Here is a 14,949-nt window from a genome sequence, read left to right as displayed (position 1 = left end):
CCAGACCCTTGTTATAATATGTTCTGATAGATGAATTCCCTCTTAATAAGTCTATTTTAATCCTTCGGTCCACTTCAAGTGGTTCATTGTGGTCAGCAGGCTCAGCTCTTTGCTCGGAAGACACCCTGCAGAGTGTAGGGGCCGGTGGTCATTTACTGAATGAATGAGTGAGCAAGGCTTGCTGGGTGCCAATTAACCATCACTTCTGCGGACTGCAACCTAGAGTTTTGAAAAGAACGTGATCTGGGGGAAGAAGAAGAGTTTTCAAGTATTGGCAGTTGAAACAGTCATCTCCTGGATATAAAGTTCCCGTGAAACACTGGGGACATGGGGACGTTAGGGACATCTGTGGTCAAATCCAAGGAAATATACTGACCAGGAGCCACAGCTCAACTGGGGAAACGCCTTTGAGAAGTGACATTGCACAAGCAGCAGGCGATGATTTAGTGCTCTCTGTTGCTGTAGCATCTCAAGTTATCGTTAACAGCAATGGTAATGCTGCATACCAGTTGAGGGCCTCCTCTGCGCCCCGGACATCCCCGTCTCCCAGATCTCCACTAGTGTCATTTGGGTCTCGAGTGTCACCTCCTCAGAGCCACTCTTATCACGCCATCCTGTATTATGTTTGCACAGCACGTACCATGGTGTGAAGTTATCCCACCTGTTTGTTTACATGTTTATTGTCTACCTTTTCTGGACTAGAACATGAGCTCCCCAAGGGCAGGAACTCAGACCCTCTGTGTCTCCAGCGTTTGAACAGTAGTGGCACAGCCAGTATGCATGGGGGGTGAACGAGCAAACAAATGAATTCCAGGCACAGTACTAGAAACTCTAAAAAGCTGAGCTCTACTTAAGCATACTCACAGCTCAGGTGGAGAGCTGCTATCATCCTCATTTTGTCGACTGAAAAAAACTGCGCAACCTAAAAACTGAGAGTTTTGTTTTTTAGGGTTTTTGTGTGTGTGTGTGTGTGTGTGTGTGTGGAGCACAGGATCTGGACGCACAGGCTCAGTGGCCATGGCTCACAGGCCCAGCCACTCCGCAGCATGTGGGATCCTCCCGGACCGGGGCACGAACCCGTGTCCCCTGCATCGGCAGGCGGACTCTCAACCACTGGACCACCAGGGAAGCCCGAGAGTTATGTTTTATTCAGTGGGAATTTTTAGGACTTCAAGCCGGGGAGGCAGCATCTCAAGTAGCCCTGAGAACTGCTCCAAGGAGGCAACGGTGGGAAGCTAGGATATATAGGAATTTTGCAACAAAGGGTAGGTAGTCTGAACGTCAAAAGATTATTGTTAATTAAAGAAAACCAGACCTCTCAAGGAATTTAGTGCTTTTCTATATATGGGAAGATGCAAGAGTCTGGGCTTACTGAAATTATTCCTTTGATATGCACCTCACCTATCTGGGGCCAGTATCCTGTGTTTTCATATCCTGAGTTTCCTCGGGGCTCACCGAGGGGGAGTGGCTGCAGTCTGATGGCTGCTAGATAGCAGGTATTCTTTTCCTTCTTGAGTTCCCTCAGGGCTCACCGGATCGCCATGGCCGTGGCTACAATCACTGATGACTGTGCATCCTTTGTTTACTGACATGGCAGGCAATATTCCATTTCTCAGTTTCATAGGTGAGCAAACCAAAGCTCAGAGAAGGTGGTGGATGACAGGACACGACAGAGCCAGAACAGATTTGTGGCCGTAGGACTCCAAAGCTGTGCTCTCGGTTATAATAATAGTTCATGTGTATCGAGAGCACTGTCCATGCTAGGTGCTGAACGAAGCCCTTTGTACAACTCACCCCTGTAAAGGCAGTATATTTGTCAGGGTTCTCCAATAGGATGTGTGTGTGTGTGTGTATATATATATATATATATGATTTATTTTAAGGAATTCGCTCATGTGATTGTGGAGGCTCACAAGTCCACAATCTGCAGGACGGGCCAGCAGGCTGGAGACCCAGGGAAGAGCCAATGTAGCAGTTCAAATCTGGAGGCATCTGCTGCACACACCCTCTTGCCCAGGGGCGGTCAGTCTTTTATTCTATTAAGGCCTTCAACTTATTAGATGAGGCCCACCCACATTATGGAGGGCAATCTGCTTTACTCAAAGTCCACTGATTGAAATGTTAATTTAATCTAAAAACACCCTCACAGAAACATCCAGAATAATGTTTGACCTCACGTCTGGGCACCGTGGCACAGCCAACTTGACATGTAAAATAAACCATTACAGGCAGGTACCATTATTGTCTCACCTTTATGGATCCATCACCTCCATATGGTCGTTGAGAGATCTGATTTGGTCTTGGGAATAACTTACCTGGTGGGACAATGCTAGTTAGTGATGGAGTAGGCTTTGTGCTCTGACCACTGCATGCCCTCTCTACACCCAACTGCATATTCCCTTCTCAGGTCAGCAGGAGCTGGCCTGGCAGGGACAGCACAGAATGGCACATTTCCTGGGGTTGTATGCTAGACTCCAGGAAAGGCAACCTGCACTTGCTAGGTGCACCCAGAATGAGTTTATTTTAAGCCTCAAATTCAACATCTCAGATGCATTCAGGAGAATCAAAACCACCAAAGTATCTTGTCTTACCACCTTGCTCTCCTTAAGATCTGATGACCAGAAGGTTCTGGCAGCATCACAAATGAATTCATCTCATCGTGAACACAGCAGGAACCACCAGTATGGCCCTTGGACCTGAGCAATGGGCCCTTATTTGGGTCCAGTGCTTTAGAGGGCCCAGTTCCAGCTCTCCTCCAGTTGTCCTCTTCCTCTGGGGTAAAGAATCTGTGAGGCCAAGGGCACACACCCACCCAGCACCAGTATGCTATTTTAGCACATCCTCAGGATCCCAGAATTCTCTGCACAAATGACCCCAAGCTCAGGGGTGGGCCCCTTCCCAGCATCCCTCCTCCAGGGTGAACTGAGCGGCCAGGCAGTGGATGTTGGCTGGGCATGTGAACAGAGGCTGGATGTGTAGGCTGAGGTATCCACATATGGGTACACAAGACCCTTAGAGGCTCAGGATGGAGCCAGGGCTGGGAAGAGAAAGGGGAAGGTCATACGGCTCAGCTCTCCCCACACTGCCATATTCTGGTGCAGATTTCCAGGAATTCAAGACTCATCATTTAAACCTGGTCTTCCAAGTCATTAGGAAGGTATTTTTGTCAAGGTAGCTGGGTGGAACGTTTTCTTAGCAGTTTATCTTTATGACTTATGAATGTTTAGATATGGGTGTGTGGAGGGTATTTGTACTCTGGTCCTGGCTTCACAGATGATACAGGTAGGCCTGGGTACCACAGTAGAGACCAAAGGGTGGCCACACACCCTGGCTCTGGCTCTAGAACTGAATATCGCTTCTTCCCTATGGGGCTGGTCCACAGAAGCCTTTATACAGAAAGGCTGAAAAATGCATGCACGCTGATTGCTTTCCCTAGTGATGGAGAGGTTTGTACTGAACACCCATGCTTCCCCCCATCCTCCTCCTTCTCCTCCTCTCCCTCCCCCTTCTCCTTTCCTTCTCATCCGCCCACCAATGCTATGGGCTTGAACTCTAGGTGCAGTCAGTGGCTGGAGACAGGTGGTTTTTACACCCTTATTACACTTAACTGGACCCTAGAACACATCAAGGCTCTATTTCCTTAACATCTCACCACCACCTACTGAGTCAGCTGCAGGCCCTGGGCCTTGGCCATAAAATTATTTTTAGTGGTCTCTAATGACCTTGAAGGTTAAGTGATTTATTATTTGCAAAGTGGTCTACCCTCACCGAAACCTCCCCAAAGCAGACCTCTGTGGATTTCATTTGCCTGCAACCAACAAGGTAGCCTTGTTCTTTAAGACTCCAGGCTAATGAACACATATCCAAACTTTACATTATTTTTCCACATAAAAGAATCTTTAAAAACAGAGAGGAACATTGTTCTCTGTTGTTTTCAAACATGATCCATTTTATGAAAACATGTCTTTCCAGGGTATAAGTGAGACATCCTTGGAAAACATACAATGTGCTTTTCTGGTAAAACGTCACATGAATGCTCAGGACATTAGTCATGAACTCAATTGCTCTCTGGAGATCTTTGGTACCAGAGCTGGGAGTGCTTTTCCAGTACAGATCCACCATCCCCAAGTGAGCCCCTGATTGTGAATAATCAGAGTGAGGCAACCGCACATCAACCAGCCTCAAAAGGAGCCCTCGGGGGTGGAGGGTCAGTCTCCAGTGGAGTGTCCACCTATCCTCATACCTGATGCCCTGGGCTGTGCCAGGGACCCACTGGGAGCCTCAAGCCCTCCCCTGTGAGCAGAGAAACACTGACTTGTTGGCAGAGTTGATGAGAATACAGTGAAACGGTGGGAGGGACACCTTCCCTCCTCTTCCAGAATCTTCCTCCAGAATCTTTGAGCATTCATAGAAGAGGGTGCTGTCTAAAGAGAACAGTAGGATCATAGCTCGAATCCCAGCATCAGATAACAGGAGCCGAGTTCCAGCAGTCTGAAGACCTCAGCAGGTATCACAGGAGCTCAGTTCTCATTTCTACACATTGTAATCAGCCCCCAGCCCCGCTGCCAGTGACCTAACACTCCCAGCTGCATGTGGGGCTCACGAGCCTGCATAAATGTCAGAGGCCACTTTTGCTCGCATGTCCCGAGGGTCCACTCACCAGGAATACACATGAGGCCACATCAATACTCAGATTATATTGTCCTGGTGGATCCTGCCAGCCTGACTGCAAGTCAGCAGAAGTACCATCACCCCAGTCTATCCCCCAGCCCACAGACACTATGTATTTACGGGAATGGAGATCCTCTCTCAGGCTCGAAATCCAGCATGAACTGGCATCCGCCAAGCATCCATCACATCTGCTGAGGGTTGACACTTGCCTGGGCAGTGTGGCCTCCATCAGCCATGCGGTGGCTCCTTGGGGGGCCCCTCCCCACACCATCCCTGCCCTGTCCAGGTTTTTAATCCCACACTTCCATCCCTCACTCACCCTGCAGAACCACAGTGTATTACCCATGGAAATGGGGACAATGCCCCAGGTGTGGGGTCAGACTAGACCATAGGCCAGGCTTAGAACCAGACCCCCTAAGAGCCTCCCAGTTTCCCCGTCTCTCCAGCCTCCTCCCTCAGGTTTCCACTCAGGTTTATCAACATAAGCAAGTAGATTCCCTGGGAAGGGCTGCCACCACCTGCAGCCACGGCAACCAGCCAGCTTCCAAACCAGAGAAGGCTCAGGTAGGATGGGGATATGGACATCAAAGCCAATCAGCACCTGCGTTCCTTCCTGATTGATGGGGGAGGCTGCAGATTCTGCTGAGACTGGGGAAAGCGCTGGGCTCTCCACACCCTAAGAGCTGCCTGAGAAGGTAAGAAATGCAGGGGCAGTTTAAGAAAATTGAAATTGTATCAAGTATCTTTTCTGACCACAACGCTATGAGACTAGATATCAATTACTGGGAAAATCTGTAAAAACTACAAACACCTGGAGGCTAAACAATACACTACTTAATAACGAAGAGATCACTGAAGAAATCAAAGAGGAAATCAAAAAATACCTAGAAAAAATGACAGTGAAAACACAATGACCCAAAACCTATGGGATGCAGAAAAAGCAGTTCTAAGAGGGAAGTTTATAGCAATACAATCCTACCTCAAGAAACAAGAAACATCTCAAATAAACAACCTAATCTTACACCTAAAGCAATTAGAGAAAGAGGAACAAAAATACCTCAAAGTTAGCAGAAGGAAAGAAATCATAAAGATCAGATCAGAAATAAATGAAAAAGAAATGAAGGAAACAATAGCAAAGATCAATAAAAATAAAAGCTGGTACTTTGAGAAGATAAACAAATTGATAAACCATTAGCCAGACTCATCAAGAAAAAAAGGGAGAAGACTCAAATCAACAGAATTAGAAATGAAAAAGAAGTAACAACTGACACAGCAGAAATACAAAGGATCATGAGAGATTACTACAAGCAACTCTATGCCAATAAAATGGACAACTTGGAAGAAAAGCACAACCTTCTGAGACTGAATGAGGAAGAAATAGAAAATATGAACAGAAAAATCACAAGCACTGAAATTGATACTGTGATTAAAAATCTTCCAACAAACAGAAGCCCAGGACCAGATGACTTCACAGGCGAATTCTATCAAATATTTAGAGACGAGCTAACATCTATCCTTCTCAAACTCTTCCAAAACATAGCAGAGGGAGGAACTCTCCCCAACTCATCGTACAAGGCCACCATCGCCCTGATACCAAAACCAGACCAAGATGTCACAAAGAAAGAAAATTACAGGCCAATATCACTGATGAACATAGATGCAAAAATTCTCAACAAAATACTAGCAAACAGAATCCAACAGCACATTAAAAGGATCATACACCGTGATCAAGTGGGATTATACCAGGAATGCAAGGATTCTTCAATATACAAAAACCAATCAATGTGATACACCATATTAACAAATTGAAGGAGAAAAACAATATGATCATCTCAATAGATGCTGAAAAAACTTTTGACAAAATTCAACACTGATTTATGATAAAAACCCTCCAGAAAGTAGACATAGAGGGAAACTTACCTCAACATAATAAAGGCCATATATGACAAACCCACAGCCAACATCGTCCTCAATGGTGAAAAACCGAAACCATTTCCACTAAGATCAGGAACAAGACAAGGTTGCCCACTCTCACCTCTATTATGCAACATAGTTTTGGAAGTTTTAGCCACAGCAATCAGAAAAGAAAAATAAATAAAAGGAATCCAAATTGGAAAAGAAGAAGTAAAACTGTCACTGTTTGCAGATGACATGATACTATACGTAGAGAATCCTAAAGACGCTACCAGAAAACTACTAGAGCTAATCAATGAATTTGGTAAAGTAGGAGGATACAAAATTAATGCACAGAAATCTCTGGTATTCTTATACACTAATGATGAAAAATCTGAAAGAGAAATTAAGGAAACACTCCCATTGCAACATAAACATAAATAATAAAATACTTAGGAATAAACCTACCTAAGGAGACAAAAGACCTGTATGCAGAAAACTATAAGACATTGATGAAAGAAACTAAAGATGATACTAACAGATGGAGAGATATACCATGTTCTTGGATTGAAAGAATCAACATTGTGAAAATAACTCTACTACCCAAAGCAATCTACAGATTCAATGCAATCCCTATCAAACTACCACTGGCATTTTTCACAGAACTAGAACAAAATATTTCACAATTTGTATGGAAACACAAAAGACCTTGAATAGCCAAAGCAATCTTGAGAAAGAAAAACGGAGCTGGAAGAATCAGGCTCCCTGACTTCAGACTGTACTACAAAGCTACAGTAATCCAGACAGTATGGTACTGGCACAAAAAAAGAAAGATAGATCAATGGAACAGGATAGAAAGCCCAGAGATAAACCCACACACATACGGTCACATTATTTTGATAAAGGAGGCAAGAATATACAATGCAGAAAAGACAGCCTCTTCAATACGTGGTGCTGGGAAAACTGGACAGCTACATGTAAAAGAATGAAATTAGAACACTCCCTAACACCATACACAAAAGTAAACTCAAAATGGATTAAAGACCTAAATGCAGGCCAGACACTATAAAATTCTTAGAGGAAAACATAGGCAGAACACTCTATGACATAAATCACAGCAAGATCCTTTTTGACCCACCTCCTAGAGAAATGGAAATAAAAACAAAAATAAACAAATAAGACCTAATGAAACTTAAAAGCTTTTGCACAGCCAAGGAAACCATAAACAAGACAAAAAGAAAACCCTCAGAATGGGAGAAAATGTTTGCAAATGAAGCAACTGACAAAGGATTAAGCTCCAAAACTTATAAGCAGCTCATGCAGCTCAATATCAAAAAAACAAACAACCCAATCCAAAAATGGGCAGAAGACCTGAATAGACATTTCTCCAAAGAAGATATACAGATTGCAAACAAACACATGAAAGAATTTTCAACATCACTAATCATTAGAGAAATGCAAATCAAAGCTACAACGAGGTATCACCTCACACCCGTCAGAATGGCCATCATGAAAAAATCTATAAAACATGAATGCTGGAGAGGATGTGGAGAAAAGGGAACACTCTTGCACTGTTGGTGGGAATGTAAATTGATACAGCCTTTATGGAGAACAGTATGGAGGTTCCTTAAAAAACTAAAAATAGAACTACCATACGACCCAGCAATCCCACTACTGGACATGTACCCTGAGAAAACCATAATTCAAAAAGAGTCGGGCTTCCCTGGTGGCGCAGTGGTTGAGAGTCCGCCTGCCGATGCAGGGGACACGGGTTCGTGCCCCGGTCTGGGAAGATCCCACATGCCGCAGAGCGGCTGGGCCCGTGAGCCATGGCCGCTGAGCCTGCGCGTCCGGAGCCTGTCCTCCGCAACGGGAGAGGCCACAACAGTGAGAGGTCCGCGTAACGCATAAAAAAAAAAAAAAAAAAAAAAAAAAAAAGAGTCATGTACCACAATGTTCATTGCAGCTCTATTCACAATAGCCAGGACATTGAAGCAACCTAAGTGTCCATCGACAGGTGAATGGATAAAGAAGATGTGGCATGTATATACAATGGAATATTACTCAGCCATAAAAAGAAATGAAATTGAGTTATTTATAGTGAGGTGGTTGGACCTAGATTCTGTCCTACAAAGTAAAGTAAGTCAGAAAGAGAAAAACAAATACCATATGCTAACACACATATATGGAATCTGAAAAAAAAAAGTGGTTCTCAGAACCTAGGGGCAGGACAGAATAAAGACACAGATGTAGAGGATGGACTTGAGGACACAGGGAGGGGGAAGGGTAAGCTGGGATGAAGTGGGAGAGTGGTATAGACATACATACTACCAAATGTAAAATGGATAGCTAGTGGGTAGCACCTACATAGCACAGGGAGATCATCTCGGTGCTTTGTGACCACCTAGCCGGGTGGGGTAGGGAGGGTGGGAGGGAGACGCAAGGGAGAGGAGATATGGGGATATATGTATATGTATAGCTGATTCACTTTGTTATAAAGCAGAAACTAACACACCATTGTAAAGCAATTGTACTCCAATAAAGGTGCTAAAAAAAAAAGAAAGAAAGATAAAGAAAAAGAAATGCAGGGGCAGGACATCCCCACTAGGTGGCTCTGAGCTGGCACTGTGGATGTCTCCTCCTGCCCCATGGAATCCTCTGTACCCAGAGATGCTCCATGAGGTCAGAGCCAGTGGGTCACCATCACTGAACACCAACCCTTGACCAGGACTGGCAGAAAGGAGCCCTCAACTGTTGCATGAACAGGGGAACACACAGTATCCCATCTGAAGAGGGCCACACCATGTGGCCTCCCTCAAGGAAGGAAGTCCAAGAGAGGGAGGAGGTGGGACAGAGTCCAGGGTGGGGTCCAAGCCAGCTTATTGCAGTTGACCTACAGCCACTGAAATGGTCCTAACAGAGTATTTGGGAGGAGTATTACTGGAGCATTAAAATAGCAGAGTAATAAAAGTTTCTGGTATGTGAGCACCAGGGTATTCACATGAGTATTGGGAGGGCAAGCAAGCTGGCCCTCAGATTGTGTGGTGCTGCTGTGAGTGGTCCCTGAGTTTGCTGACTCCTCCCCTTCCCCCCACCCAGGTCCCCATCACTCAGTCTTTTCAGCCCCTTGGCTTCTTCAGTCAAGGGCCCTTGCAGTTGGCTGTCCCCTCATCCTGGGATGCTCTCCCCCTAGATCTTTTCTCCTTCTTGTCATTTAGCTCAAAGGTCACTTTCTCAAAAAGTCCTTGCTGCCCATCCTAGCTGAAGAGACCCTTACCTGTCACCCTCTAACCCATTATGACCCTGTTTCATTCTCTTCACAGGACTCATTGTGTGGGCTTCTCGGGTTTTGTTTGCTTGCTTGTGTACTGTTTCCTCCTCTCTGGATTGTGAAGTGCAAGATCAAGGTCCATGCTTGTCTTGTTTGTCTTGTATGCCCAGAGCCTAGCCCTGTTGTGGGTTTGGCAGGAACCTGATAAATATCTGTGAAGTAGATGGATGAGGTGGGTGGATGGATGGATGGATGGATGGATGGGAAGGTGGATGGATGGGTGAGTAGGTGAGCAGATGAATGGACGAGTGGCTGGATGGATGGATCAGTGGGTGGATGGATGGGTGAGTGGATGGAAAACTTTCCACCATTTCTAAAGACTTGAAAGCCACACATAACGTGTGAGGAATACAACCAAGGAAGGATTTACAAGACATGCTGAGTACGTTAAAGTGCTTCTTCACCTTGCAGAGGGCAGTTCTGAGCCTTGGGCTGCAGTAATGTCAGGAGCCACTTGTATTTCCTTCCTTAGCAGCTGCCCATCTTTGTTGTAGCTCTGAATCCTTCCCCTCTGCCCGGTGTGGGCTGCTGATTATGGGTGCACACCCCCAGACTTCACAGCTTGCCTTTAGTCTGACAGCCAGGAGAACAAGCCCCCCCTCAGATCACCACATCCTGTGGGGCGATGGCAGTGGCTGCCTCTTCTCCTCTTTGGACCCTCCCCCCCACCTCCACCCCCTCCATGTTCGCCTTTCCTTGGCACGACCAAGCTTGGCATTGGTGGCTGGGTACTGAAAGATTTCCATTTGTGACCACCCGACCCCTAATTACTTCTATTAATTACTTGGACAGCTTTCCCTGCAAAAAGGACTTGCACCCAGGGAGGACGAGAAGAGGATGTTTTTCACCTGTCCTTGCCCACCACCTGCCTCAAGAGGGAGGAGGCTGTATACCACTCAGGTTACTCAGTTTTCCAGAGATTTGCTCTCAAAGGAGATCAGTCTGTCCCTTTGATGAGTTCCCTCTAAGAGCTTATTCTCTCACTAATTCTGCACCTTCTAAAGTGCTTGTTGGGGAAACAAGTGTGATAGCAGGAGAGGGAGGGGAGAGCTGGTGCAATGTGGAATTAACTGACTCATTCATTTCTGGTCCCTGCTGTCACTCCCACATCCAGGGAAAGGCAGCATGGAGCTGCCTGGCCCAGGACAGAAGTCCAGGTGGGGCATTAAATGCCTGCAGGTCCCATGCCCCTCAAACCATCATCTGACACATTTGTCAAACCTCACTTCTCTCTGGTTCTAAAGAGAGTGTAACAGGCTCCCAGGTTGTCTGGCTTTTCACCTTCCCCTCATTTCCCCCAGTTTGTTCTGCCTAAATCCACCTTGTCTTAGATGCTTCTTACTTGGGACTCATTCATTCATTTAAACATTCATTAATTCATTCAACATTTCTTAAGTGTTTCCCCCTGGCCAGGCACTGGACATACAGCAGCACAGGACAAACAAGCTCTCATCACAGGCAGTTTTCCATCAGAGGACACAAATAAAACAAGTGATCACAATAATGTGATAATTTACTCCAGGGAACGCCAGTGCCTGGGGAACCCAGAGCAGGGGCCAGCTCAGGGTGAGGGGCCAGGAAAAGGGTCCCTGGTGAGAACTAAGGACTCTGTCCAAATCCCTGCACTGGGAGAGGACCAAATCCTAGCAGAGCTTCTAGGAGCATAAGGCCTTGTCCCTAGGAAGACCCTAGCCCCCCATCAAATGCCTGCCTGGGCAAGCTCCAGGAGGCCAAGAAAATTTACTACTGTTCTAGCCAACACCCGACGTAGACTCCAGTCTCCATTTCTTAGAGATCTACAACTGTTAATCCTTCCTCTGTCCCTTTGAGATGTATATGTACCTCCTACAACTCAGGGGTGCCTTCTCTAGGGCCTGGGGAAGATTCCTTTGAAAAGTAATTATCAGGAAGATAGGGCCTCTCTCCCAGTCTCCGTGGGAGGATGGAATCCTGACTTCCATAGTTGTCAGCTAGCAGACACAGCTTTCCTAATCGCGTGGACACCAACCAACCCAAGAAAACCAGACCTCTCAGGTTAATGGATTCAGCACTTTTCTATGTGCGGGAAGATGCGAGATCTGGGCTTACTGAAATTATTCCTTTGATATCCACCTTAATTATCTAGGGCCAGTATCCTGTTTTTCTCCATCCTGAATCCCCTCAGAGTGCACTGTTGGGGATGATTGCAAGAGGCTTGTGGCTTGATGGCCTCAACATCTTTTGTTTACTGAGATGGCAGGTGACATTCTTTGTTCACACGTGACTTGATGGCCTCAACATCTTTTGTTTACTGAGATGGCAGATGACATTCTTTGTTCACACCGACATTGCAGTGGGTTGGGGAGGGACATCACCAGATGCAGTTTCGGGTTACTTAGGCTTTGCCCATCCTTATGTTCCTGCTGGGGCTTCGCCTAACAGCTATAGCCTTCTCTAGTGCTTACAGTTTAAATTAATTAACTAATTTGGTTGCACCAGCTCTCAGTTGCGTCTTGCCAGCTCCTTAGTTGTGGCACGTTGAAGCCATCACCTGGGAGTCACACAGCCCTCTCCCCAGGGGTGTGCTAGAACAAGGGCTCACGGAAAAAAGTACTGGTTTGTAGCATTTGCCGATTTCCCCAGTGTAAATATTCCCCCCTTGGCCAATTTCAAGCTCCCAATGTGATGTCACTGAACTAGTGCAGTTGGTCTCACCAGCTGATAGGAGCTGACAACAGCACATCACTGCTTTCCTCCCCAGGGTCCCCCAGGCCAACAGCAGTGACTGATGGAGAGAAGGTAGTCAGGGGTACAGAAGCCCCCCTCCTTTGCCTCAAGGTAGGAAGGGTTCTGGGGGGGGCAGGTCGTGCTCCCTGAGGACATGCCATAGCTAAACTTCTGCTGAAACCAGACTTGTGTTCCTTCCCGTTACTACTTCTGCTTCCCTCACTCCCTTACTGGTTTCTTCCAAGGGCTCTCACTCAATAAATCACATGCCCACAGATCCTGGTCTCAGGCTCGGCTTCTAGGGGTCCCAACCCATGACAGACCTCTTTGCCAAGTGGTGGCCCAGATCAGGCTCTGTCCTGAGGTTGGCCGGGAGGTCTCCCCACATGCATGCCGGTTTCTGAGAGTGGCAGGGAGGGAGGACATGACCATCCCTTATATTTGTGAGGTGGTCAGAATAGCCCTGTACTAGGAAGCTGGAAATCTGCGTCCTGACTCCACTGCTGACCCTGGACAAGGTCCTTCCACTGGATCTTCTTAACTCTCACCAGGAGAAGGACGGGTGCTGACTCCATCATGCCAAGAAGCTTTGAAATTCTTTATTAGGCCCCATTAGTGGAAACTCAGGTTCCTTATGCCAGGTTGGGGTGCTTTCTTCTTTAACAAACACCTCTGGACAGTCTGCTATCAGGTGAGGGGAGAAACTGTTCTCGGGTAGGACTTCTCAGCCTTGGCACCACTGAAATTTGGGCTGGATCATTCTTTGTCATGGAGGCCGTCCTGTGCCCCACAGGAGGTTCTAAGCAGCATCCCTGGGCTGTACCCACTAGATGCCAGCAGCACCCTCTTCAGTGTGGCAACCAAAAATACCTCCAGACTCTGCCAAGACATCCCCCAGGGGCCAAAATCGTACCCGAAAATCTATGAACCTTGAACTGTCATGGCCACTTGTCAAACTGTGGTAAGGAGACCCTTTGGATTGAATTCCCCACAAACCTCTTTACCCTGAAAAAAAGTCTGTTTATATTGTACTTTCCAATTATATGTGTGTAGAAGTGTACAGATATATTTTCTCTTATTTTTCTTAAAGCTGTCATTACTATCATTATTATTTTAAGGGAAGGAAAGGAAAACTACATCGAATTCTTTTTCTGGGGACCCATCAGTTTTGCTTTACCTCCCTCCTCTTCATAACTGTGTCCCCTCTCAACCACTGTCTTTAGATGGAGGCAGTTCCCTCTGAATCACACTGTTTGTTCTCACTGCTATAAGCAGAAGCTCCTACAAGACCTAAGGGTGGGAGAAGCAAGCAGAAGTAGCAGAAATGTGGGAGGGGGCAGCAAGTCAGCATCCCTGGGGGGAGAGGCTCGTAACCAAACCCATCAGTGGCACAGCACTTTCAGCAGGTCCTAGTTGCGTGGCAGGTTCCAAAGGGTCCTTCAACATGGGGGAACCCCAGAGCCAGCGTGCCTGGCAACCCTCAAAAGATGGCCCATTATAAGCAGTCACTTTACATCCCAAATAGAGTCCCTGAAAGCCAGACAGAGGAGTTTGGGCTCATTATGTAATGCAGTAGGGAGTCATTGAAAGTTCTTCATCAAGGGCATGGTGACACCGGCTAACGTGCTCCAAAGCAGGAAGGATCCTGACATTCGCTGAATCTCTAGGCTTTCTGATGCCTCTCCAGCTTACAGCAAACTTTCCTGACAGTAATGAGAGGGTACTTAGAGGAGGAAGAGCTCCCGGGCCACCCATCAACTAGACAGAAATGATCACGTAGTCAGTTCCTGAGAGTTTCCTGAACGTCACATTTGTATTGTAAAGTCCTTTCCCATCCAGGGCAGAGTCTAGGGGAGCAGGTGCTCTTAGCAATGGGGGTTCTAAGGGAGCAGGCAGCTTACTGCAGGTGGAAGTGCTGATGGACGCTCTTGGTCAGTGTCTGTCTGGACTGTGGCAGGCTGGCCGTTCCCCACTGTGAACAGCATCGGTTTTGTAACCCCGGCTCTGCCGTTCCAACCAGTGCCTTCCCAGCACTCTGATGCATGGGGCCCAGGGACTTTCTCTGTAAGGAGAGGATTTCCTCAGACTAACCGAAAGAGACAGGCATAAGTGGCACCCTGGATGAGGCTTTTGGGAGGATATCTCTGCCTTCCTGAGGCATAGTCTCAATTCTACTGGATCCTCCTGAGTGGCAGGGAGGTTGCTTCAAACAACTACACACGCACACACCTTATTTAATCTTCACAATATTCCCATGAAGGAGGGATCATTAGGCTCATTTGACAGATGTGAAAACCAGCTCAGAGAGGTTAAGTGTCTCCTCCAAAGCTGCACAGCCAGAATTCACT

Source organism: Phocoena phocoena, chromosome 1 (assembly GCF_963924675.1).
Source record: "Phocoena phocoena chromosome 1, mPhoPho1.1, whole genome shotgun sequence".
Classification (NCBI taxonomy): domain Eukaryota; kingdom Metazoa; phylum Chordata; class Mammalia; order Artiodactyla; family Phocoenidae; genus Phocoena; species Phocoena phocoena.
Note: the sequence above shows the minus strand (reverse complement) of the source record.